Raw genomic sequence first — 27974 nt, 5'->3', positions numbered from 1 at the left:
CTGTAGCCCGCCAGGCTCCTCTGTCCATGGGATTCTCCAGGCAAGAAAATGGAGTGAGTTGCTATGCCCTCCTCCGGGAGATCTTCCCCACCCAGGGATCAAACCTGGGTCTCCTGCACTGTGGGCATATTCTTTACTATAATTGTTATATATATAAGCCACTCTCTTTTTGTCTATTATATTAAAAAGATCCAACCAGTCAATCCTAAAGAAAATCAGTCCTGAATATTCATTTGAAGGACTGATGCTGAAGCTGAAGCTCTAATACTTTGGCCACCTGATGCCACCTCATTGGAAAAGACCCTGATGCTGGGAAAGACTGAAAGCAGGAGAAGGGGACAGCAGAGGATGAGATGGTTGGATGGCATCACCGATGTGATGGACATGAGTTCAAGTAGGCTCTAGGAGTTGGTGATGGACAGGGAAGCCTGGCGTGCTGCAACTGATGGGGTCGCAAAGAGTCAGACGTGACTGAGCGACCAAACTGAACTGCAGCCACTCTACTATTTACTGAACATTTATGAGTTAATACTGTTTACCTTTAAGTTTCTATGTCTTCTTTTCATGGGATGTTTATGTTTGCTGATATCCCTTCTACCCTATGGCTGCTTTTCACATTGTCTTATGTGATTTTAGTAGGCAACTTCTAAATATATCTTTATTTGTAGAGGAAAAGTGAATTGTCTCAGAATGAGAACCTGAGAACCCACTTCTGAGCCAGCTATTTACTTCCACACATAGGCGGCGCACATTTCATTTTCCATCATAAACACTGTTTGCATTGAATGGTAATTCATGTCTGTCTAGCTTTAAGAGTGGTTTTGTTGCAATTCTTGGCTTCTCTAGGTTTTATTTGACTTAATCGCTTTCCTTGCTTCCTACCTACACATTCCTCAGGTGTGATGACAAGAAGGAAATTGAAGTTCCAACAGGGAGGTAAGTGAGCTGATATGGAGAGACCTGTATCCTGGTCTTGGTGATAACTGTGTCCAGTGCAACCGAAGGCAGGTCATGGTCTGGAGTCCATGTTTTTCCTCAGTAAAATGACAGGACTGGCTTATCAAGAAGATTTTCTCTATACCAAATTATCTGTTTCTAATTAATATGAGTAGTCTCCGGAGACTGAAAAGCTGTTCAGATTGTATAATTAAGGAGCAAAAAAATAATGGTGGATGGACTGTCAGTGTGTACAGCGAGCCGGTCCACATGACACCCACTTAAGCACAGCATCTTGGAAGATTCTCAGGACTTCCATTTTATATGTGGGAAACTGAGGTTCGGACGGGAGAGCAGCATGTTGAGGGTCAGGTAGACTGAGGGATGAATCTAAGTATGTGTGATTCCAGAGTTTCAACCCTTAACTCTTAAACTCCATTGTAAGCGAAGGGAACAGTGGCTACATATGCCTCCAGGAAATTAATGAACCTGTTGTTATCTAGCTGCTCAGTCATGTCTGTTCTTTGACACTCCATTAACTGTAGCCTGCCAGGCTCCTCTGTCCATAGGATTTCCCAGGACAGAATACTGGAGTGGGGCCATTTCCTTCTCCAAGGGATCCTCCTGACCCAGGGATTGAACCTGTGTCTCCTGCACTGCAGGCAGTTTCTTTATTGCTTAGCCACCATAAAGCCCAATAGGTACTGTAATTCTCCTCAAAATCCAGCCATTCTCTACGCTGTTACATGGAACCTTTTTTGCACAGACACTGGTGCTCTGTCCTTCCACGCATTGTCAAGTACAGCAGTGATCACTGTGGCTGCTGGCTGACTTACCATCCTCCTGAAGATTCAGTGGTGATAAGGTGATCCCACAGCCACTGATAGCTCATTATACATGGCACCTCAGGCCTCATAAGCTTCATGGCCACACTGGTCTGCATGAACTCCGCGGTCCCCCGTGGCTGATGGGGGTCATGTTGAGGTGGGCCCATGTACACACCATGCACACACAAGTCTACGCACAGCCTTGAAACACTGAGTGTGCCAAGCCCCAGTTGTATTAGTGGGCTTCTAGCAAATCTGCCCACCTTTGCCATGAGGGACACCTAGCTTTGTTATCTTGGTGGGAAAGTCAGCCCTTTGCTCTGGAAGCAGACCAGGACTGCTGTGTACATGTTCTTGGAAACAGTTTGAGATGCACAGAGATGTCACTGAGAGTTGGCAGTTGACACTACCTAAAGTTTGGACCAGAAAGAAGGCTGAACACCAAAGAACTGAAGCCTTTGAACTGTGGTGCTAGAGAAGACTCTTCAGAATCCCTTGGACTACAAGATCAAATCAGTCAATCCTAAAGAAAACTGACACTGAATATTCATTGGAAGGACTATGGCTAAAGCTGAAGCTCCAATACTTTGGCCACCTGCTTCAAAGAGCTCCTTTTCTGGAGCAGCTGGTCTGAGCTGTGTAAATTGGAAAATACTTTGGCAATATGAACAAAGAGACATAAGTGTATTGATATGCAGTGAATGGAAATTCCAGGTCTAGGACTCAATCCCAAAGGAATAGTTGGAAACCATTGGGAAAATTGATATAAATAGATTATTAATAATAACAAAATGATGATCATAAACTAAAGAACAGGAGAATAGTTAGATAAATTATGGTTTATTTTTTGATAAAATATTATGTTTTTAATTTTAAATGATGGTTATAGAATCCTTCTACTATAAGGAAAAATATCTATCATGTAAGGTTATGTGAAAAATCAGGGTTAAAACTGTGTTAAATATTAATCTCTAGATTTAAACTGTAAACAGTCAAGCATTTTTCTTCTTTTTAATGTCTCGTTCTTCCAGTTATTATGTTTATTAATTAAAATCTCTTCCTTTAAGGCCACTCATGTCCCAAGCATGAAAGGCATGTGGACTTCTGAATGGAGGTCATGGGACAGAGGTCACTGTTGAAGCACGATGCTCTTCCTAGGACAAGGGCCAGCTTTCCTTTCTTTGGATTCCCCCCTTAATCTCCATGGACCCTCCAAGGATAAAATAGAAATATGACACCTGACAACTATGACAAGGTTCTTAGATAGCAGTGCTGGCTCCTGGTCAACTCTCCGGTCCTGCCCATTGTGAGGCATGCCAACTCCCCTCCTATCCCATCTCTACCCCTTTAATCTGAACTAGACCCACAGAAGTTCTTAAAGGTCCTAGAATGTTCTAGATTCTCTTTGACTCCAGTCATTCCCACCTGCTATTATCTCGTCTGCCTGAAACTCTGCTTCCCCAACTCACTTTCACCAAACTAACTCTTATTTATGATGAAAATCACTTTCTGTAAGGAGCTGACTGCAGCCTCGGAGTCTGGGTCAGATGCCCCCGCTGTATTTCTTTAGTGCCTTATCTCAGCACTCCTCACCCTCTGTGTACTAACAAAATCTCCTTCAACGGGCTAGGAGATTGTACCTGGGGACTAACCTAAAACACACCAACAGTTGATTCTAAGAGGTCACGACTAGCACCCATGCATCTCAAATTGATGAGAGCAGAGAAGGCAGATGGGGATCTGGCTTCTATTGTTTAGTTATTTCATAAATTTGCTTCTTCCCAAGCAAATTTAATGCTAAGAAGAGACTGGGTCTTGGATATTGTGATGTCAAAAGAACCACATGTTGAGCTGATTGTGTGATGAATCCTCAAAGCATGAGGAGAGAACCCTCATGCAAGTAATTTTCACTGGTCAGGTAATTGTATCAATCAAAGGAATGTCTGGTGATTCCCATATGACTTGAATGAGATTGCTATTTTCCTTACAAGAGGGAAAATTTACCCCCAGTGAACTTGCTTTCCTTTCTATTGAAATCACTTTGCTGTGAAATGTTTCAATTTCTGATCTCAGGTATCATCTCATAGTACTTAGGCAAACTTTCTATCTTACATAATTTTCCTTAAAAATGTACTTCTCATGATATCAGGTGTCAAGTTATCTCAACTTATGTTTGGTTTGGTAAAAGCTTTGGTAAAGTCTTGAAGTATTTATTCTAAACTATTAGAAACCTACCCTGAAGTCACAACTCTGAGTGAGATGTCTGCCTTAGAGAATGGCAGTATCCCAGGACTCTTCCCCATTTGTGGCTCCCTGCCTAAGGAATGGCAAGGAAGTAAACACTTGCCTCTTACCCAAGTATCGAACCCCTGACCCATATGACCCATTCTCTGACCAGTTCCTTCACTTGGCTAAGAATTACTGACCCATCCCACCAGGAATGCATCACCTTTTGAAGATAAATTAGATTGAACCATATATAAAATAGATGAACTCTTAAATAAAAAATTAGGTGAAACCATTGATATATAGAGATTTTAAATGTATTTAGATGAACTCTGTAGTATGGACAAAGTGTTTTAGAGGTTTCTAAAATCTTTCTCCAGACTAAGATATCTGCAGAGATGTCTTGATTAGAGAAAAAGGAAGACACTTTTAAAAGCTTTTATGATGGTGATTGTTTAAAAAAAAAAATGAAACCTCTTCTCATTTTCTTATTTCAAGTCTACATTTTTTTTTTTAAGATCAGTGATACCCATTACTGTGGGTTCCTTTGGAATGTGCAAAGAAACAAGTTAGGAGAAGGTTTCCAGGCCTTGTAATTTTATCCAACTGACAAATTCACCCACTGCATACTAACCTCAGACTCTGCAATGTGTAGCTGTGTAGTTTTCATTTTGGAGCATTTTCTTTAATACATCAACTGGGAAACACACACCCAGAGCATGAGAGCTGTGAGTTCAGTTTTAGTTGAGGATTGTAGACTGGGAGACAGGCTCTTAGCTAACTCTGAGAAATTGCTCTAAAGAATGGGTGGAGAGGTCAGTATATATGAGATTTTGGTGAAGAGGGTACATGCAGTCAAGCATACATCTGAGTAGAAAGTTGCTGCTAGTGACAAGGAAACGGTGTCTCTGTTAATGATTTTGGTGCTTTTCTAGATTTGAGAAGATGAAAGAAATTGGGTTCGTAAAATTTACTCCTGAAAATATCGAACTATCTGAAGCCCTGTTCTGCCATATTTTTCCAGAATGCAAAGAGTGCTCCCTTCCTGAGCTCTACCCTGAAGTCCTTTCCAGCAGTGTTGGAGGTCAGAAACTGGAGTGGCCTCTAGTGACCCCATCCTTGTGGGGCCAGATGGTGCGAGACATTGTATAAGTTGGCAAATATATAAACAGGGCTGCCCTTATCGTCAAATTTGAGGACTACAATCCTACCAATGGATGTGGAAGGTGATTTCTTGCCTGCTGTTGTGTTTCATATACACAGTTGATGCATTTTTCAAAGAGAAATGTCCAGGCTCTTATGCGTTCAATGCTCCAAACCATGGGAAAAATATGAAGGAAAAAAAAGCCACAAATTCGATAATGTTTTTGACTAATGGAGGCATGATACTGCATTTCCCAAGGATCTTTCCGCTCATGTATCTGAGCTAGAAACCATCTAAGGCCAGTCACATAGGGTGGACCGATGGCTCTGTCCCCAGAGGGAGCCCAGCTGCTGGCCCCAGAGTGGACCCCACTTCTCGGTCCAGCTTCCAGCTTCAGGGGGCTGACAGGTGCAAGAAGGGCTTTTGCTGACGTGAGTGATTTGAGCTGAAGAATCTAAGCTTTTAGAGAACAGTAGTTCATATTTCATCTCAATCATTTGTGTGTGTGTGTGGTGTTTTCTTTTTGTTGCCTTTTTTCCCTTGTGAAGAAACTTGCCATGTGGTATTTAAGGTGACCTAACTCTGGCGCGGAGAACGCTCAGTGTGGTTTGTCTTCCCGCCCACGCGCAACTCGCCTTGCAGACTTGACGGGGATAGATCAGCCCCACAGAGGAGCAAACAAAAAACCAAAAATACCCTCCTCCAAAAAATACCCCACAGTGTGAAACTCTTTCTGAGAAAGAGTGGCCTGTTTCCTTAAAGTAGAAAAAAATAACAAAAATAGACTTTACTTAAGCCTCTTATTTACTCAGATGATATCAATGCTGCTCCTAGCACAACACAACGGACTGTACCTGCTGCCCAGAGATTTTTAGAAAGTCGGAGAGAAGAGACAGCAGTGGGGCTTTGCTGTGAGTTGTGCCTCTCACATTGCTCATTAGAAGGTAAATGCATAATTAAACAGCACACTCATTCAAGAGCAATACACTTTAAGGGAATATTTATAAAACAGTTATGTTTACATCAACGGTGCTATATAAGTAACAAATAATAATAACATTGTGAAGAAAATTAGCTGCTTAGATGCATAACATTTAATATGTAGTTCTGTATAATTAATATCCTGGCAATTTAATGTGTTACTCATTTTCTTTTTTTTCTCCCTCCCCTTTCTTACGACGAAAGAAACAATTTGTTTAGTTTCATATGGCATTTTCACGGTAGTACAGAGCCAAAATGTTTCACGCCAGATTAATCTAATTTCCTACCCCATAACTTTGAAACTGGCCACTGGATTATTAATGTCCATTTAGATGACATGGAAATAACTGTTTGCTCTTTGTTGTTACCTTTCATCTCTCTTGCTAAATGTCCTGATAGAACCTCGCAAGGCGCAGGGCAGCCCTCGGGAAAAGAACTATTTGGCCCCAAATGCCAGGAGTGCTGAGGCTAAGAAAGCCTGAATTAGCTCATCGATCTTTACAACCATCCTGGAAGGCAGGGATCATTATTATTCCCTTCATTTTGTGCATGAAAAAACGTAACACACAGATGAGCCAAGAGATTGATAAAATTGCACAGCGCAAAGGGCTCGACTCCAGGCTTGAACTCAGGTCTTCAGAGTCTAACCGCTGGCGCACCTGCCTCCGCCCTCTTCTTTCACAAGTCCTGTTTATACTGAGAGCTTGGCATTGGTTGAGGATACATATACGTGCTGTACAAAAGTGTGCATGTATGTGTGTGTGCATGCACATGTATTTTCCTGACATCCAGAAGTTGGTCTCTGGGAGCCAGACATGTCTGACCCCACGCAAAAAACACAAAGTAAGCCACATCACCTTTGGCCCCACCCCCCAGAGCCCGAAATGAAAAAGCCCCTACAGACCCCACCCGCTGTGCGTCACTTCCTGCCGAGAATGTTCAGTCGCACCCACCAGCGGGTGAGGGGTCTATGAGCCCCCATCTCTGCATCAGCTGGGTCCCCTGGTTACGGGCCACTGGGGAAAGCCGCCGGGCCTCTCAAGGGACGTCGGTTCCCATGGAGGCCAGTCCTCTTTTTTGACGCATCACAACTACCCATAGGACGGCTTTTCAGCAGAAACTTGACGCCTCTCAGATTCAGGAGAAACTTTTCACTCTGCCAAACGAGCCTTCTGTCCTCCTGCAAACACATGCTTGTGTGAAGCAGCCCAGAGCTCAGGCCCAGAGGAGACAGCGACGGACGGGGCTGACTTCTCACAAACCACTCCCCCTCGAGAGCCGAGAGAAGGTCCATCTGCTTGTGTTCGGGTCCTCTGGCCCATGGTAACCGCAGCCCCTCCTCTCTGGGCGCCACCCCTGTTAATGATGCGCTTGCCTTTTCACTGGAGCATCACCGGAACACGCAGGGAAAGGCCCTTCCTCGTCACTATTTAGCTGTCACTGTCGCCACTTAATAAACAGCTAAAAGGCAGTGACTCAGACCGCAGGTGCCAGTTTGGCCTGGTGATTGTCAAATGGACCCAGCCCTGCTAATTGAGGACTTTAAGGCCCCACTCAGGAAGCCCGCAGGGAGGCACAATGCCAACCCCCCCCCCCCCCCCCCCCCGCAAGTTCCAGGGAGGAAAAGTACTTGAGGACTGAGGCTGGGCTTCCTGACATCCAGGTGTGAGTGATGGCCTGGGGTCAGGACTCAAGAAGGAGGAACCTCGTGGCTGAGAGTCAGTAGGTGATTTATGCTGGTTGCTCCTGGCATACATTGGTAACCCTTCTTCTACAGCCTCCTGAGGCAGAACACGCGGCCTGCCATGGAGGATGTCTAACCTGGCATCTCCACACCTGCTGTGAAGACAGGGGAGCATTGGGGCATTCCCAAGTCCAAGTCACACTGCAGGTCAGCTGGCTCCTTAGTCCAAGATCTGCTCAGGATGAAGGGCTGTTTCTTTCTTGCATTGACTTAGTTTATTCCAGGAACCTGCATGTGAGGTTCTGGGCCACATCCTGTTATCCCCAGTGGCTCAATAAGGATGTGGTGATGGGCATCTGCAAGTAGTTTTATGAATTTTAATAAACCTAATAAGAACTATTCTACAACATCCAAACCACACAAACTTATCAAGAGCCCCTTATGTACCAGGCATTGTGTTTGGCTCTGGAAACATTCTAGCATCCTTACTGAGCTCAAGAAATTTCAGAGAAAATAGGCAACTGCACAAAGGAGTTACATGATTAACTGAGACATAATAAGAAGACGATATATGTGAAGCTTTAAGGGAAGAGAGGAAAGAATGTCTATCACTCGGAATTTGGGACAGGAGGTTTGGAGTTGGTAGCAGAGAGCATGAATCACAAATTGTATGCGACAGAAGGACTCCAAGTTGTGTGACTAGCAAAAAGATATTCTTGACATTCTTGGTGTGGAACATTTGTAAGCATTGTGCTCATCACACTCACTCTCAGTCTTCGCATCCATGCCTTTATCTTAATTGCATGTTTATCTTAGCCTGTTATTCATCTTTATCTTGTAATACAGCATTACTCTGGCTCAGGTGACATGGGTTTGATCCCTTGGTCGGAAAGATGCCCTGGAGAAGGGAAAGGCTACCCACTCCAGTAGTCTGGCCTGGAGAATTCCATGGACTGTATAGTCATGGGATTGCAAAGAGTCAGACATGACTGAGCGACTTTCACTTAATCACTCACTCTGGCTCTTGAGTTTCTTGCATGCCCTGATATGATATTCTTCAGATCTGCCTCACATGCCAACTCCTCCAGGAAGCTATCCTGATTCCCTCCAGGATCATGTAGTCTGTGCAAAAAGATCGTAAATTTTTCCTTGCAGCATTTTAAAGCACACATTATTTTGTACTTTATTATAAGAATTAGGTTTATTATTGCACAACCTGCTTCATCCAGTTGACATTATTATCAATCATGTGAAAAATAATTGCATCTAGGAAATTGACAAACAAGCCAAAGTTAATTTTTGGATCCATCTTCAGTGAGAGGTCTCACTGAAGTCTTCCATCATCTATACACAGTACCTGCCCTGCCGCGACCCCCACGCACTTTAACACCTCCTCCCACTGGGCGGCCTGAGCATCCTGGATATGCATCTTGCCACTCTGCAGCTTTTTTTTTTTTTTTTTTTGTGGTTCTCTCTCTGATGAGAATGATTGAGTCTTGAGGAACAGGGACTGAATCTTGTCTGCTCAGCACCTTGTATAGGACCAGATCAGTATGGGGAACTTAGCCTTTGTGTTCAGCTCAGTTAAATGTGAGTGCGTGTGTGCTCAGTCACTTTAGTCATGTTTGACTCTTTGAGACCCCATGGACTGTAGCCTGCCAAGGCTCCTCTGCCCATAGGATTCTCCAGGCAAGAATACTGGAGTGGGTTGCCATGGGTTCCTCCAGGGGATCTTCCCAACCCAGGAAGGAACTCGCCTCTGTTACATCCCCCAAAGTGGCAGGTGGGTTCTTTACCACTAGCGCCACCTGGGAAGCTCCAGTTAAATGTAGGTATCTGCTAATCATTGAAACAAGAGCTCTGAAGGGACCCATAATCAATCCCTGAGTTGGGAAGATCTCCTGGAGAAGGAATGGCCACCCACTCCAGTGTTCTTGCCTGGGAAATCCCATGGACAGAGGAGCCTGGCGGGCTACAGTCCATGGGGTCGCCAAGAGTCTGACATGACTTAGCAGCTAAACAACAACAATAAGAGCTCTGAGGAGCCAATGCTAAATTCTGTGCTTGTAAACTTGGCCTTTCTAATATTAATTTTATGCAGGAAATCAGTGAGAGACTCAAAAACAATCAAAGACAAATGAAATCTTATTAGGTTCAAATTATTCATTACATTGGAATATTCCTAGCATGGGTACATTGTTGTTCAGTCAGTAAGTCATGTCCTACTCTTTGTGACCCCATGGACTGCAGCACACCAGGCTTCTCTGTCTTTCACTATCCCCCAGAGCTTGCTCAAACTCATGTCCATTGAGTCCGTGATGCCATCCAACCATGTCATCTTCTGTCGCCCCCTACTCCTCCTGCCCTCAATCTTTCCCAGCATTAGGTCTTTTCCAGTGAGTTGGCTCTTCACATCAGGTGGCCAAAGTAGTGAAGCTTCAGCCTCAGTCCTTCCAATGAATGTTCAGGACTGATTTCCTTTATTTATTTATTTTTTTTTTGATTTCCTTTAGAATTGACTGGTTTGGTCTCCTTGCAGTTCAAGGGACTCTTAGGAGTCTTCTCCAACACCACAGCTCAAAAGCATCAATTCTTTGACACTCAGCTTTCTGTATGATCCAACTCTCACATCCATACATGACTACTGGAAAAACCATAGCTTTGACCATACGGACCTCTATTGGGAAAGTGACGTCTCTGCCTTATAATACGTTGTTGAGGTTTGTCATAGCTTTCCTTTGTACTAATTCATTAATTAAAAACATTTTTTGAATTATAACTGGGTGCCAGACATTTGTTATAGGGTTTAAATACAAGGAATCATAGCCACAGGCATAGGAGGGATGAGTGGTATAAAGCGATGTTGTGGCACAGGGCTAGGCTATGCACAAGTAATGACTGAGAGGACATTTAACCCAGCCTGGAGGGCAAGGTCAGGAAAAGTGTCCTGGAGGCAGTGACTGAGTCCTGAAGGATGAAGAGACTCCTTACCGGGCTCAGGCAGACAGGAGGAAAGCATTCGAGTTGGAGAAGGCCTGGTTGAAATAAAAGGGAGAGGGAACATCAACTGTGGAAAGCTACAAGCAGATTCATGTTTGGGGGTGGGGCTTAACCTGCATGGGTGAAGCAGGAGGAAGAAATGCGGCCAGGGACTGGGGCTGTGTGGATTCTGAAAGAGCCGCTGGTCCTGTTAAGGTGCGTGCAGTTCTGCGGAAACCCTGGCTCATGTCTGTTGTGACTTGAGCAGGTGAAGAAAATTGCATTTTAGGTAGGTTATGTGAACAAGTTTGTGGCGTGTGTCAGTTTTTAATGGCTAAGAGCAGCGGCAATAAGATGCCTTCAAAGGCCGTTGTCATCGTCCAGGCAAGATTTGATGAGCATGCAAACAATGCACTAGAACTTGGGATGGAGAACTTGTTACAGATTTCATGCAATTCATAACTTGTCTTCAGTTTCATCTTTTCACTTAGATTAGCCAAATAATATCATTATTTGTAAGTTTAGGCTCAGATTTTTATTTTTCAGTAGTTAGATCTGAAATACCTTATTTCAAGAAATGTCTGTTTGCTCATGTGATAGACTGTCTCTTAGATGTCCTCGCATGGAAGGCACCGAGGATGAGTTAATTTATAGATAATTTATGATAGAACATAACTATCTTCCAATTTTTTCTTTTATATTAGGCACATTTATCACCAGATTCATTTTTGTGTCAATTAGATAGAATAATAATTTTAAATTTCTCCAAAAGATTATTAACCTTTGTCAAGAAGCGTCTCTGACTGTTGGGTCAGTACAGGAAAAGGTGAGTTTAATTATAAATTTACTTCAGGGCTAGAAAACTTAGGATGTCTGGAGCTTAGAAGGTTTAAATAGTGTCTTTTTGAAACCAAACAATTAGATAGATTTTCTGTACAAATACAATAGAGTAACTGAGATCTGAAATGACAGGCAAATAAAAGAGCACCATTACTAGAATCTAAAGTAATATATGTTTTTTGTTGTTCATGTTCTTGGCAAAGCCATATCTCTGGGTTAATTTTACTACTGAAAGTTTCTGAGAATAATACATTGCCTTTGCAAGAGACATTGTCTCTAAAATTTAAATTAAAATATATTGGAAGTACATTAAAAACACTTGAGTGTCATTTGGGTTCACATGTAATATAAAATAATTAGAATTTCCCATCCAAAGTATATTTTCCTCTCTAATGTTTCATAGAATGCATGATTGATTTCCTTTTTGTTAATATAATCAAATAATCTTGTTTTGAAGTGGGCTTTTCATTATAAAATTATTGTAACCACATTACAGGAGATCCACGAACCACAGAAACTTAGACTTGAATGTTCATTGCAGAATTTTGTCCCAGGAAAATGACTGAAGCAGCTGAATGTCCGACAGTGGAAAGATGGTTTAAAAAAAAATCTAGAGTAAGATATAATCTGATAACTTAAAAAATGAGGCAGACCTCAACATAAAGCGATGTGTTAACATAGTCAACACAGAGTACAGAAATCAAGTAACAAGGCAACCTACATAACAGAGTGTCATTTTTGTAAACACACAACAGTTTGTGTTATAAAGTCACACAAAAGGGACTTCAAGAGGAAGCACACAAAACTGATGAGAAGTTACCTCTAGGGTGTGTGTTTGTGTGTGTGTGTGCATTTGTCAAGATGTAGGAATAGGTGGGAATGGTCATCAAAGAAGGTTTAATTTTATCTGCCACGTTTAAAGTCACATTACTATACTGTGTATTAGTTGCATGAATAATAACAGAAAACAAAAGAATAGAAAAGGAGAGAGACTGTTGGGAGCCTCATGATTCCACCACCATTACACAAAATCCATGAAAATTTTGTGCATTTCTTCCAGTCTTTTCACCATTTAAAAATTATAGTTATGATTATAGTGTATATAAAATTTTGCTCATTTTTTCATTCAATGTTTTAGTATATTGTTGCTGCTGCTGCTACTGCTGCTAAGTCGCTTCAGTCGTGTCCGACTCTGTGCGACCCCATAGACATCAGCCCACCAGGCTCTGCCGTCCCTGGGATTCTCCAGGCAAGAACACTGGAGTGGGTTGCCATTTCCTTCTCCAGTGCAGGAAAGTGAAAAGTGAAAGTGAAGTCGCTCAGTTACACGTATCCATAACTGCAAATGTGCCATGATTTATGTAACAATTCTTTTCATGGATATTTAGTGTCTTATAGTCTAATAAACTGCATGAACATTTTTCATATAGCTTGATTACTTTTTTTGAAGAATTTCTTTAGGATTTTCTGAACTATTATTAGGTCAAAAACTATGTGCATTTGTGTGTGTGTGTGTGTGTGTTTTTAAATTTTGTATTTCATGAGGAATTTAGTTATGCTTTCTATCAAAGATGGAAAGAAACATTTCATGAGTTGTGGCTTGTTTCAGATCCTAAGAGAATTCAGTTAACTTACTTGTTTTTGTTCGCTTGGTGAGGAACACGTTGATTCTTCACCAATTGCCAGCAGCATAGGAGGATATCAGATCTGAAATGGTGGAACCAGAGTCAGGATCTTCCATTAATAAGCGCACTGTTTCTGCAGATGGCCAAAGGCTATTAAGGGGCCTTGTACGGTGCTTGACTGAGAGTAGTGGATGTTCAGTGACTGTGTATTGAACAAACTGAAGAAAAATGGGAAATCTGAGGCAAATCCTAGAGAAAACATAAAAGACGAAGGATACCACAGCAGCCCAAGTGACACCGCACCAGGCTGTGTGGGGTTACGCATTGACAGCACTCCCCCTCCCCCAGCACCTTCTGGATCCTCAGAAAAACTCACAATCCAAGCTGTGCATCTGGCCATGGTTCCAAAGCACCCGAGCGTGAAGGTCCATGCTCCATTCAGGTCAAGTCACAATGCGCTCACCAATCTGTGCATCTATATCAGACTGTCTGTAAGAGAACAGAGGGGATATCTACGTATTGCATTAGAAGATATCAATGTATCATTCTAGTGTTCATGAGCCAATTTCCCCACCCCCTTGACAAGCCTTTTTTTTAAAAAAATATTTGTAGACTCACAGGAAGCTGCAAACTTAGTGTAAAGAAATCCTATGTATGTTTCATCCAGTGATTTCTCCCAATGGCTATGTCTTGCATAATTTTAGCACAGTATCCAAAGCAAGGTTTGATATTGGTACAGTGTGTGTGTATAGTTCCATGCCATTTTATCCACATGTGTAGGTTTGTGTAACCACCCAACCCAATGAAGATTCAGAACTACAGAGATTCACAACAGAGATTTCCCTCAGGATACCCCCTTATAGCCTGTCCCCTAAGCCCCCTCCACCACATATACAACCTTGAAACCCTGGCAAGGAGTAATCTGTTTTCCATTTCTATAACTTTAACATTTTGAGAATATAAATGCAGTCACACAGTATGAGACCTTTACTCACTCAGAGATTGACTTTTCTCATTGAGTGTATTGAACTTGAGATCTATTCAACTTAATGTGTATAAATAATAATAATCAGTTTGTTTTCTCACTACATAGTATTTCACTGTATAGATATACCAATTTGTTCACCAGTCACCTATTATTCTCTGGTGGCTCAGATGGTAAAGCGTCTGGCTACAAGGTGGGAGACCCAGGTTCGATCCCTGGGTTGGGAAGACCCTCTGAAGAAGGAATGGCAACCCACTCCAGTACTCTTGCCCGGAAAATCTCATGGACGGAGGAGACTGGTCGGCTAAAGTTCATGGGGTTGCAAAGAGTTGAACACGACTGAGCGACTTCACTTTTCACTTTCACCTATTATTCTAGGGCTTTATCATTTCCTAGTTTTAGCCATTACATATAAAACTGTTATGAACAATCACATTCAAGTTTTTGTGCTGACGTAAGTTTACTTCTCAATTAAATATCCATTACCAAAACTACTGGTAAGTAATTACATGTTTAGTTTTATTTAAAAATAAAAGTCAAACTGTCTTCAGAGTGGCTATATCACTTTATATTCCTAGTAGCAATATAAGAGATTCTGTTCCTCACTGTCTTTACCAACATTTGTTAATGTCACTATTTTTTATTTTATGTGTTTTTATTTATGTGTTCTTTTCCCCCCCAGTCTACTTTGTTTTCTGGTGTTAGCATCGGGCAATTTGTGTTGTCCATATTCAAGTTCATTGATTTTTCTGTCTCCCTAGTATGCTGTTATAACCCATCTACTGAGCTTTTTATTTTGGCTACTGAATTTTTTTTTCAGCTCTGTAATTTCCTTCTAGTTCTCCTTCATAGAATCTATTTATTTGCTGATATTTTCTATATTTGTATTTGTTTCAATAGTACTCATAATTGCTTGGTGAAGCATTTTATGCTAATTGCTTTAAAATACTTGTCAGATAATTTTAACGTCTGCATCAACTTGGCTTTGGTGTCTTATGATTGTCTTTTCTCATTCAATTTGAGATCTTCCTATTTCATAAGATGACCAATGATATTCTATTGGAGCCTAAACATTTTGGGCAGGACATCGTATTTTAAAACTCTGGTTCTTATTTACGTGTTAGATTTCAACAGGCCTCCTCTTACAGAGTCTTTTTTAAGATAATGTCATGTATTTATTTATTCACTTTGTGAGTACTGTGTCTTCATTGCTGTGTGGGGCTTTTCTCTAGTGGTGGCGAGTGGAGGTGCTCTCTAGCTGCGCTGCTGGCCTTCTTATTGCAGTGGCTTCCTTGTTGCAGAGCACAGATCCTAGGGTGCATGGGCCTCCATCGTTGTGACTCCCAGGCTCTAGAGCACAGGCTCAGTAGTTGTGGTGCGTGGGCTTGGTTGCTCCATGGCATGGGGGATCTTCCCGGATCAGGGATTGAACCCACATCTCCAACACCAGCAGGCAGATTCTTCACCACTGAACCACCAAGGAATCCCAGAAGCTTAATTGGTGAAAAGACCCACATTGTCCGGTGGAGGTGGGAGTCCCGGTTGAACTCAGTCTCCACTGACATCCAGTAAGGTGAGGGGGCTTCCTTGTTACCATAGTGAGAAGGAGAGCTCCTTCTCCCAGCAGGTCTCTGTGACACCACCCCGGGTGGAAGGCTGGGGCAATGCTGCTGCTTTTCCCCACGTGGCCTTCTCTTGCATGGGGTGGGGAGCGGCCTTTTTCCTGCAGGTGATGCTGGAAGAACTAACTGTCTACTCAGTCCTCTGAGACTACTGCAGTGATGGTGGAATGATGCCACTCTCATTTTTACTGGGGTATTTAGGGCCCCCAAGTGTCCTTCCCTGACACCCAGATGTCTGTACAACAGTCATTTCATGAAGACTGTGCTCATTTTAGGTAAAAATTTGTACTTTCTTTCAAGGTGAAAAGTCAGTTACATGTTTATTAAATCAGAGGCAATTCCACACAGACACAGGCTCCTCACCATTTACAGGATGGAGTCCATTCTTCTAAGGGTGCCCTCTGAGGTCCATTAAAGTCTGTGCCTAGCAAAATTCTCCATTCCTTCCACTTCTCTTTGCCATGTGCTTTCTACTGCAGTCAGGTAGGTGATTTGTGGAGATCTACCTTGGAAGGAAAGTTATGACCAACCTAGATAGCATATTCAAAAGCAGAGACATTACTTTGACAAAAAAGGTCCATCTAGTCAAGGCTATGGTTTTTCCAGTGGTCATGTATGGATGTGAGAGTTGGACTGTGAAGAAAGCTGAGCACCGAAGAATTGATGCTTTTGAACTGTGGTGTTGGAGAAGACTCTTGAGAGTCCCTTGGAATGCAAGGAGATCCAAGCAGTCCATTCTAAAGGAGATCAGTCCTGGGTGTTCTTTGGAAGGAATGATGCTAAAGCTGATACTCCAGTACTTTGGCCACCTCATGCGAAGAGTTGACTCATTGGAAAAGACTCTGATGCTGGGAGGGATTGAGGGCAGGAGGAGAAGGGGACGACAGAGGATGGGATGGCTGGATGGCATTACCGACTCGATGGACATAAGTTTGAGTGAACTCTGGGAGTTGGTGATGGACAGGGAGACCTGGCGTGCTGCAGTTTATGGGGTCGCAAAGAGTTGGACACGACTGAGGGACTGAACTACCGACTAACTACCTATGTCCAGCCTGTGCCCTCTCTTTGCTGACACTGTTTCCTTCTCCCCAGAGAGCTCTCTTCTATTCAGTCACTCCCTGCACCCATACAAGCCTTGTTCCTGGGTCAGGAAGATCCCCTGGAGAAGGGAAAGTCTACCCACTCCAGTATTTTGGCCTGGAGAATTCCATGGACTATATAGTCCATGGGGTAGCAAAGAGTTGGACATGGCTAAGTGACTTTCCGGAGAAGGCAATGGCACCCCACTCCTGTACTCTTGCCTGGAAAATCCCAAGGATGGAGGAGCCTGGCAGGCTGCAGTCCATGGGATCGCTAGAGTTGGACACGACTGAGCGACTTCCCTTTCACTTTTCACTTTCATGCATTGGAGAAGGAAATGGCAACCCACGCCAGTGTTCTTGCCTGGAGAATCCCAGGGATGGGGAAGCCTGGTGGGCTGCCGTCTATGGGGTCGCACAGAGTCGTGTCCAAGCAGCAGCAAGTGATTTTCACTTTCACTTTCACTTTCATGGTACATTATAGGCTTCCCAGGTGGCGCTAGTAGTAAAGAATCCACCTACCAACACAGGAGTTGACTCATAAGAGATGCAGTCTCGATCAATCCCTGGGTCAGGAAGATCCCCTGGAGGAGGCCATGGCAACCTAGTTCAGTATTCTTGCCTGGAGAATCCCATGGACAGAGGAGCCTGGTAGGCTACAGTCCATAGGGTTGCACAGAGTTGGACACAACTGAAAGACTTAGCATGCATGCATGGTACATTACTAGCTTATTTTTTCATTTGTATATGTCCTGGTACCCAAACTATCTTATAAAATTTTTACAGAGTGTTGTGAAAATGCCTTACTCAAGAAAAGGATTTATTTTGGTTCTACTTACATTCTTTCAGGTCAATCATTTGACTGATGGGTAGGGACTGAAGAAACTCAATGAGGAGGTGATGGTTTAGGACATAATGAGATTGAGTGATCAGATACTCATTGAAAATGATTTCTAATAATGTGGGCATCAGTGGAAAAGAATGCAAAATTACATTGTATGAGTGATTAGAAAATATGAAGATATCCCAAAGTTCATTTTCTTATACAATTGCAAGAAGGCATTCATTGCAGGGTGCTTCTTCAGTGGCTCAGTGGTAAAGAATCCACCTGCAATGTGGGAGCCCCAGGAGATGAAGGTTTGATCCCTGGGTTTGGAAGGTCCCCTAGAGGAGGGCATGGCAACCCACTCCAGTATTCTTGCCTAGAGAATCCCATGGACAGGGGAGCCTGGAAGGCTATAGCCCATAGGGTCACAAAGCATCAGACCTGACTGAAGCGACTTAGCACAGCACAGCACACGTTCATTGCAGGACAAAGTTTAAATTCATTTCAGCATTTCCTTTATTATTACAGCTAACAGCCAGCAATGTCTGGTCAAAAGTTTATACACCAGAGTAAATAATATAAAAGAAAGTGTTCCTTGTAATTACAGTTTAAACATTAATTTACATCCCTTATCAGAAATGACTACTCACACTTTGACATATTGAACATTTTAGTTTGGGTTTTTTTCGTGTTTTGCTGTCGGTTTATTCACTTGCTTGTTTATTTGCCTTTTGCACTGGAGATACTCCACAGAAGCTGCACTCTCTTGTAATTCCTAGGAAGGCATTTGAATCTGGAACCTAACTGAGGAGGCTCTTTTCAGCAGTGGCGTTGGCTTCACATCTTTCTGTCACAATAGATAGTCTACAATGCCATTAATAAATATCCCAGGCTCCTTCTTGCTTTCTGCACTACCATCATTATTTGTGGCTTTTATCTTTCTCAGTGCCTCTCAAGGCAAAAGCAATGCTCTGTCTCCAGCTCACGCCCTCATTCCAGGAAGGAAGATGATGAAGGAAGGTGATGAAAGTGACAAGAGAAAAGCGGTGGCGTCTATTCCAGGAAAGTAGAACCTTCGCAGAAACTCTTGGCTCCTTACACTTACTTCTCCTTTGCTGTGAGGTGTCACCCTAGCTGTAAGAAAGGTAAAATGTAATCTTTTGTATTTTTATCCTGGCATGTAGCCGCTCTGAAGAAAACCTGTGTTGGGAGAAGGAGAGATGGATTTGGGGGTGAGAACTAGCAATGTTTGCATAATACATCAGAGTTCTTATGGTATTAGTACATAAAAATCTATCCAAGCCTTTAAGAATGAGCTCCCGGTGTCCCTGGGCACCTTGTAGGAATGTGAGCCTTTTGGCAAACCCTCTGAATGTCCAGTAGTCAATCGACCCCGGCACCTGTGAAGACCTGCTGCTTGTCAAGGCTCCTCTTCAGGAGGGCACGTGTCCACAACCCCTGTTCTTGGGCATCACCCTGACATCTGCATCTTCTGCTCGTGGCAAGCGCAGGACAGATGTCATATTCTCATCTGCCACACTTTGAATCCAGGAACCTTCTATTTTATGTGTGGGTGATGATATCCATCTGCCTGCCAGTGCAGGAGACACCAGAGACATGAATTTGATCCCAAGGTCAGGAAGATCCCCTAGAGAAGGGAATGGCAACCCATTCCAGTAATCTTGCTGGAGAATTCCATGGACAGAAGAACTGGGCAAGCTACAGTCCATGGGATAGCAAAGAGTTGGACATGACTGGGCGAGTAACTTCCTTTTTTTATTCTTCAGCGTGTCATGCCACCCTGTAGCACATCCTACACACACATTGCATTATTGCAGATTACAGGCAAACACATTTCAACAAGGCACATGAATTTTAAAATTTTAAGATAACGACAGATAGAAGAGAGAAAGACAAAAACAGAAAACACAATCAACTTTTGCTTCCTTTGAAACATTTAAAGTTATGTGGTTGTGGCTGATAACCAATCTGCATTAGAAATGTTTCCTTTTGTCAGCATTTTGGCTTTTGTTTAAAAAAATAAAATAAAAGGAGAAAAGAAGTTTCTCAAGTTAGCATAGCAAAGCCCTTTTCTAAAGGACCTATAAATAAATTTAAATTCCTGGTGCTGCCTCAAATGTAGCTCTTCTGAGCTGCAATGTCGGCTATTTCTCTGAAACTGGAGTAGTCATTCAAAAATAGTTTCACTCAATTTAACTGCCTATTGAACCCTCTAAATTACAGATATTAAGCCTTTGGTTTCACAACAAACTTAATGAACAGTTCTGACAATCTATAAGCAAGGCCACTGGAAATTCATGGGCCAGATGGAAGCACAGATTACACCATTTTCCTACTGGCCTGCAATTTTCTGGCACCTGGATCGACATTCCAGGGATACATACCATGTCTGGTGCAATGGCCCCTGCCCCTAATAACTGAATTTGTGTTTCACAAAAGCTCATAGCAGGCAGAGAAATGCCTGCTGACTGTCATTCATGATGCTTTGAAATATCAGGGTAAAACTCATTTAGAAGATGTAGATGATATTGATAACACAAGGTGATCTAAGGAAAGCCTTTGAGAACAAATTCACCCAAGGAAGAAGAAAGACTATGGGGACAGGCAGAGTAAAGTCATAGTAATGCAATGAAGAAAGAAACCTGGAAAATCAGCAGGGGGAGATAAAAGAGCTTGTGGTAATGTAGTAAAAAAGCTTGTAGTAAAGGCCCACTTGACTTCATACTCCAAGATGTCTGGCTCTAGTGTTGGAGGATGGTTGTCTCAGTCATTAAGATCTTTTTTGTATAGTTCTTCCGTGTATTCTTGCCACCTCTTCTTAATCTCTTCTCTTCTTAGGTCCTTGCTGTTTCTGTCCTTAATCGTGCCCATCCTTGCATGAAATGTTCCCTTGATATCTCCAATTTTCTTGAAGAACTCTCTAGTCTTTCCCATTTCTATTGTTGGTTAGTAAAGGAAGAGAAGATAGTTTGAAAGTCAAGATGTCCTCCTCCTTACCCACCCAAGAATCTCTGAATTTCTTCCTGGGAAAATTAGCATTTGTGACACATATTTTATTCTAAATATCCCACATATCTGCTCAATTGTGATTTTGAGGGAAATGTGGTTCTTCACGGTTCTTCACTCTGAGATTCCTTTCCGTGACCTGAAACATGGCCAGATGCCACTACAGGACTGGTTACAGTGGATGGGGTGATGCTGAGTGAACTGTCATCACATATTCCCACACTCCTATTGCTTAGGAACTGATCTCAAGTGGTACAAGCCTGCAATGGCTTGGAGTGGGGCTTGGAGATTGGGCTGGGTCACGACAGTGAGAGCACCAGATCCTGGCCACTAGGCCAGTGGTCAGTAACAAGGGCCCTGGTCCTTCAGCTTTGCAGAAAAAATTCCCACAAAGATGAAAAGTAGTGAAACAGATAAAGTATTTACTAAGAGGAAAAACTCTTGAGACTCTTGAAACTCTTGAGAGTCCCTTGGACTGCAAGGAGATCCAACCAGTCCATCCTAATGGAGATCAGTCCTGGGTGTTCTTTGGAAGGAATGATGCTAAAGCTGAAACTCCAATACTTTGGCCACCTCATGTGAAGAGTTGACTCATTGGAAAAGACTCTGATGCTGGGAGGGATTGGGGGCAGGAGGAGAAGGGGATGACGGAGGATGTGAGGGCTGGATGGCATCACCAACTCTATGGACATGAGTTTGAGTGAACTCCAGGAGTTGGTGATGAACAAGGAGGCCTGGTGTGCTGTGATTCATGGGGTTCCAAAGAGTCAGACATGACTGAGCGACTGAACTGACTGACTGACTGAACTGAAGAGGAAAAATAGTACAGTACATGTAGATAGAGACAGGGACAGACTCAGAGAAAGCCACTGAGTTGCAACCTCATGATGGTTTGAATCACTTTTATGGGGCATTTCCGTCCAGATTTCCCTTGGCAGATCATTTTGATTTCCCTGGTTCACTGTCCATATTTGGTACATCTCAGGATCTTCCCATGTGTGCCAAGCATCTCTTAGCCAAGATGGATTCTACACAAGAGGCCTGTGGGTACAGCGTCCCTTGACATTATACCCCCGTTGACATCCAAGGAGCCTTTCTGTGCACGTGTGTTCTGGGAGGTTTCCTGATTTTTGGGAATGAGAAATATGTGGTCTGAGCAGAGCTCAGCCTTCTCCCTTAATTGTCCTGCTCTTCTGGTCTTGGAGTTTCAAGCAATAGAGAAGGAATCTCCAATTGCTTTACCCAGAGGGGCTCTACCTCCTGCTTCAGAACCACAGCACCTATGCCTGACCTATTATAAAACTCCCTGCTTCCAAACATCACTCATCACTCTTCTCTTTCCCCACCTTTATATTTCTCATGCCGTGTGGTCATTGTTTTTCACCAATTTTTCTTCCTGAGAGCAGACAGTGCACTCCTTGGGAAGATTTATCTCATTTGCTTCCTTATCCCTGTGTTCACAGGAGGCCTGAAGCAGTGAAATCTTAGGAAGTGTGGGTTGAGTCAATGGAGGCTCCGAATTCCTGGGGCAAATTGAATGATTTGCTCTTACAGGCAATAGAGAACACTGAAAATGTGGATTTTATTTAAAGGACAGAAGGGTGTCCTAAAGTGAAGAAAATAAGACATTACTTCCAATAGTCAAGTTAGTGAACAGCAAAGAATAGCAGGGAGTATTGTCAATAGAATTGGGCACTGTGTTTTTTTTAATTAATTATTTATTTATTTCTGTCTGTGCTGGGTCTTCCTTTGTCTCGCTCAGACTTTCTCTGGTTGCAGTGAGTGAGGGCTGCTCTCCAGTTGCGGTACTCGGGCTTCTCCATGCAGTGCCTTCTGTTGTGGAGCACAGGCTCTAGTCGCACGGGCTTCTGTAGTTGGAGCACACCGGTTGTTCTGTACTTGCAGCATGCAGACCCTAGGGCATGCGGGCTGCAAGAGCTGCGGCACGCAGGCTCAGTAGTTGGGGCTCACCAGCCTCACAGCACCTGTGGGCTTCAGTGGTTGCAGCCCTTGGGCTCAACATTTGCATCTGTGGACCCTACAGGGTGGGCTTGATAGTTGTGGTGCAAGGGCTTAGTTGCCCCAAGTTGTGTGAGGTCTTCCCGGACCAGGCTTTGTACCTGTGCCTCCTGAATTGGCAGGCAATTCTGACCCACTGCACCATCAGGGCAGTCCCCTTGAGCACTGCTTTTGGAGGAATTTGTCAGCGTCATTTCATCTGAAAGGGGTCGGCTTCACCCACTGTACATATCAGAAGTTGTTAATCTGGCAAGAAGCAGGCATAGATAGATCTTCTGGGTTTCTATGGAATCAAACACTTTGGTGGAGGCCAGGGAAATTCCATCAGCATTATACACTCCAGACAGAAATTCTTATTAAAAATAACTGTAGAATGGTCTGACATTAGAGGTTGAAGGGTCCCTAGAGTATGTACTATAAATACCTCATTTTACAGATGTGGAGGTGAAGACCAAGTCAGAGAAGGGAGTCAACTCTATCAGGCAGCTTGGGTCATCACACAGCTAATGTCCAGCTTTCCAGCCCAGACTCCTTGCAACCTTTGGAATGCCAAAAATTGGCAAAAGGTATATGAGGGCTATTATCACTTTCTCAGAAACACTAATGGAAATCAGATTGCTGGTATCCATGGGGCAGCCAAAGCAGCTAAAATGTAAGTCGTATTGTATATGAGAAAGGAGCTGATATTTCTCAACTTTTGGCTGAAATTGCAGTGTCACAGTTTAGTCAAATTTATTATTTGGTGGTAAACTGATAGGGGATTGATGTGTCAATAATACCTAAATTGTAAAAAATGGCATACATTAATTAAATGTTCTCTTTTTGCCTTTAAGTCAGCCTTGCCTTTTTTTGTTTTTTTTCCTTAAACAGTATGGAAGGGAGTTCTTCATGACTGAAAATTATCATGGCCAAAAGAATGGTCATCAAATGTTCCATCTTCCCTCTGATCTCCTGGCTGCTAGGCAGGAGGTCAAAGACTATGGTGTGGTGACGTGTGTGCTCAGTCATGTCCAACTCTTGGCAGCTGACCATGTAGCCCTCCAATCTCCTCTGTCCATGGGATTTCCTAGGCAAGGTGGGTTGCCCTTTCCTACTCCAGGGGATCTTCCTAACCTTGGGATTGAACCAGCACCTCTGCATTGGCAGGTGGATTCTTTTTACCACTGAGCCACCTGGGAAGCCCAGCTGCAACAGGAATGGACCCAATTTCACCAGACCCCACTGTCCATGCACTTTGAATCATCCATGCATGAGGATGAACAGATAACATCTACTGGAGGAACAGAGTCCTTCTGAGTTCACATCCACTACCCTGTGATGGTTTTGCCTCCTAAAGCTCTGCATTTCTGCCCTTTGGGAGATTCCAGTCTTCCTAGGTCCCCAGTTTGTCTTCTATCTACACACTGAAATCAAGACTTGAACCAACCGTTTCTTAGAGGTTCAAAGGGAACATCCACTGTCATCACCACTATTGCCATGGAAGGTCAACTAATACTTTTCCCTTCACAAAAGTAACACATAATAGATGGCTTTTCCTACCCTTGACCTTCAGTTTTGTGTCAAACCTATCAATCACAGTGTTGACCTTTACAGAGGAAGGCTAATGGAGTGTACTGAGGCGTTTTCTATGACATGCTTCACCTCACATGCAAAGAATCAGATTTGCATACGTTTTGCTGATTATCAAAAAGGGTTTTTCCTTCTCCTCCCATATCTCCTGTTCCACTGTGCCTCTGCATTCTTTTCCTTCAAGGAGGTCAGGTATTGCCTGGGAGGTGAAAAGTAGACGCCAGCAGTGTCTGGTAGAGATTCCTCTGGAGATGAGCATGGTCTGTGCTGCTTTCAGACTGATTAAATGATGGATGCCGTGGGAGCAGAAGGAGATGGTATGCAAGCTTCAGTAAACGAAAGTAATGCATTAGAACGCAGCTTTAGGGTCTCATTTAAAAATATAATTCAGGCACCAGCAGAAGCCTTTAAAATATTGGCAGATGTCTCTATGTCATATTTCATATAGAGGACAAAGTGGATTAAAAGACAAATGTAATCCACAGTGTAGTCCAGCTTCCCCGTGTTCACTAGTGCTTTCATTTCTTTCCAATCCATTTTCTTTAAAGAGGATTTTGTGTCTATTTTTTCCTATGCTACTCTAAAATTACTATGAATTAACCTCAGAGATCGTCTCAAGCTATTAACTCATGTATAAGTTGTCCCGTCACCCATCCTTTCAGTTCAGTTCAGTTCAGTGGCTCAGTCATGTCTGACTGTTTGGGAACCCATGGACTGTAGCATGCCAGGCTTCCCTGTCCATCACCAATTCCCAAGCTTGCTCAAACTCATGTCCATCGAGTTGGTGATGCCATCCAACCATCTCATCCTCTATCATCTCCTTCTCCTCCTGCCTTCAATCTTTCCCAGTATCAGAATCTTTTCCAGTGAATCAGTTTTTCACATCAGATGGCCCAAGTATTGGAGTTTTAGCTTCAACATCAGTTCTTCCAATGAATATTTATCACTGATTTCCTTTAGGATTGACTGGTTTGATCTCCTTGCAGTCCAAGCGACTCTCAAGAGTCTTCTCCAACACCACAGTTCAAAAGCATCAATTCTTCAGTGCTCAGCTTTCTTCACAGTCCAACTCTCACATCCATATGTGACCACTGGAAAAACCATAGCCTTGACTAGACAGACCTTTGTTGGCAAAATATTATCTCTGCTTTTCAATATACTATCTAGGTTGGTCATATCTTTCCTTCCAAGGAGTAAGCGTCTTTTAATTTCATGGCTGCAGTCACCATCTGCAGTGATTTTGGAGCCCCCAAAAATAAAGTCTGACACTGTTTCCACTGTTTCCCCATCTATTTGCCATGAAATGATGGGACCGGATGCCATGATCTTAGTTTTCTGAATGCTGAGCTTTAAGCCAACTTTTTCACTCTCCTCTTTCACGTTCATCAAGAGGCTCTTTAGTTCCTCTTCCATTTCTGCCAGAAGGGTGGTGTCATCTTCATATCTGAAGCTATAGATATTTCTACTGGCAATCTTGATTCCGGCTTGTACTTCATCTAGTCTGGCATTTCACATGATGTACTCTGCATATAAGTTAAATAAGCAGGGTGACAATATACAGCCTTGACGTATTCCTTTCCCGATTTGGAACCAGTCCATTTTCCCATGTCCGGTTCTTTCATCCACCATTTATTTAGAACCTACTGTTTGCAAACTGTGGAATGGGGACCATTATCTTCAGGGGTGGGACTCAGTGGTAAAGAATCTGCCTGCAAATGTAGGAGATGCAAAAGATGTGGATTCAGTCCCTGGGTGGGGAAGACGCCCTGGAGGAGGAAATGGCAACCCACATGGACAGAGGAGCCTGGAGGATTGCAGTCCATGGGGCTGCAAAGGGTCAGACACAACTAAGCAGCTAAGCATGTGTGTGCATGTACAACACACACACACACACACACACACACACACACACACACCGTCAGGGGAGAAATGGGATGATCCTGGAAGCTTATCACCCCTTTGAAATCTCATGGCTTCATCCAAGGGGTAGGTTCTTACAAACATACTCCCATTTTCCTCTTGAGTTGATGATGAGGTGACAAGGGCAAAAAGCTATTGTTTTCTGCTTCTAGCTTTAATTCCCTGCCCCCATTTCCCATGCCATTTATCAGGCTTTCTATTTCTGAGTCTGTTTCTCTTTTCTCTGATTGTCCTATTTTGAAGTCAGTTCAAACGCCAAGCAAAGTGCTGATTCAAGCATGGTCGTGCTATCTGTTTAGAGATGAATTTGGAAGATTTATCAGTTGGGAAGGTTTTTGTGATCCTTAAGTAGGGAAATGATTTCCAGAGCTACCTATTGTGTAACATTGAGATGGAAGGATTGCCGGCCTTTCTTATAGAGTGTAATTCCTGCTGACTGAAGGGAAAGAGTTGGAGAGGAGATCACTGCTGACCTGAGGATTTAGGAGAATCGTGGCCCCCTTGGACACATTACCTTGACTTGTGATGAGCTTTTCTTTCTGAGATGTTTATAGGATGAGGCATCTTAAGGGATTTTGCCCCTAGACAAATCTGACTGGGCATGGTGTTCCTTAGCAATCTCCAGCTGCCACTCATGTATTTAGTGGAAAAAAAGTAAAACAGAAAAGTCACTTTGAAAATCTATTTCCTCCTAACCTCTGATGTCTTAAGTGTAAGAAATGCCCTTAGTTTGTTTTCCTTATAAATGAATCAGCAAGCTAAATGGAAAACTGTTGAATCTAATTCTCAATGGGATGACAGTTCAATCCATGGAAAGTATAAGGAAGTGGTTTGTTATTGAAAGATAAAACCTAAAACAAGAGAGCCAGCCTCACCATGCCACCACCTGCAAACCTGGAATGGCCTTAAACGTGATGGACTATGTCTGTTTCTCATTTTGAAGAGACAGCTCAGAGAAGAGAAGGGGCAGACCAGAAGTAGAAGCCGCAGAAGTGGGATCAACACTTTATCTCCTGGTCCCCTTCCTCTGCTTTTTTCAGACCTTGGAAATCAATAGATTCCTGGGAGCATGACCTTGGTCACAATAAGACCGACTGTTAAGTTATATCAAGTACTCATCAGTGTGTAAGCCCTGAGCTTGAACATTATCAATCAAAGTTTGAACACACAAGAAATGCACACTTCATGGGGCAGTGAATATTTATAGAACTTCACCATCTGCAGAGGAAGAGAGAGTGTACACAGTCACTCATCTTGTCTGCCTCTTTGCGACCCCATGAACTGTAGCCCACCAGGCTCCTCTGTCCATGGGACTTTCCAGGCAGGAATACTGGAGTGGGGTTGTTGTTTCCTACTCCAGGGGATCTTCCCAACTCAGGGATTGAACCCATGTCTCTGGTGTCTCCTGCATCGGCAGGCGGATTCCTTCACCACTGAGCCACTGGGGAAGTCCACCGGCAGAGGACCAGGTAATAAATATCATTGTGACTCCTCAGATGGGTACATGAGAAATATTTGTTCATTCTCTGCATCTGGTCTCCATTCTTTCCCTGCAAATAGGGAGAGAGTGAGACTAAGGGAGAAAGTAGCGTCAGTGTACATACAGTGTCCAGTGTAGGATGGATAGCTGGTGAGAAGTTGCACTGTAGCACAGGGAGCCCAGGTGCTCTGTGATGACCTGGAGC

General features: G+C 43.1%; 2 long non-coding RNA genes across 2 annotated transcripts in view; one reads left to right on the top strand and one right to left on the bottom strand.

Annotated features, from left to right (window-relative positions):
- Positions 1–666: 666 nt before the first annotated feature.
- LOC112578132 overlaps positions 667–27974 on the top strand; it is a 47192-nt gene continuing 19884 nt past the window's right edge. The window contains exon 1 of the long non-coding RNA XR_003102407.2: positions 667–936. This is a non-coding gene — a long non-coding RNA (uncharacterized LOC112578132). The remainder of the gene's footprint in view (positions 937–27974) is intronic.
- On the bottom strand, positions 10405–13769 carry LOC112578131. Its single transcript, XR_003102405.3, has 3 exons — positions 13619–13769; positions 13253–13324; positions 10405–10833 (listed from the first exon to the last, which is right to left on the bottom strand). It is a non-coding gene; the product is annotated as an uncharacterized LOC112578131 (long non-coding RNA).

The sequence above is a fragment of the Bubalus bubalis genome, chromosome 12 (genome assembly GCF_019923935.1).
Source record: "Bubalus bubalis isolate 160015118507 breed Murrah chromosome 12, NDDB_SH_1, whole genome shotgun sequence".
Taxonomy (NCBI): Eukaryota; Metazoa; Chordata; class Mammalia; order Artiodactyla; family Bovidae; genus Bubalus; species Bubalus bubalis.
The sequence above is the reverse complement of the archived record's forward strand: the minus strand, read 5'-3'. Positions and strand labels throughout refer to the sequence as shown.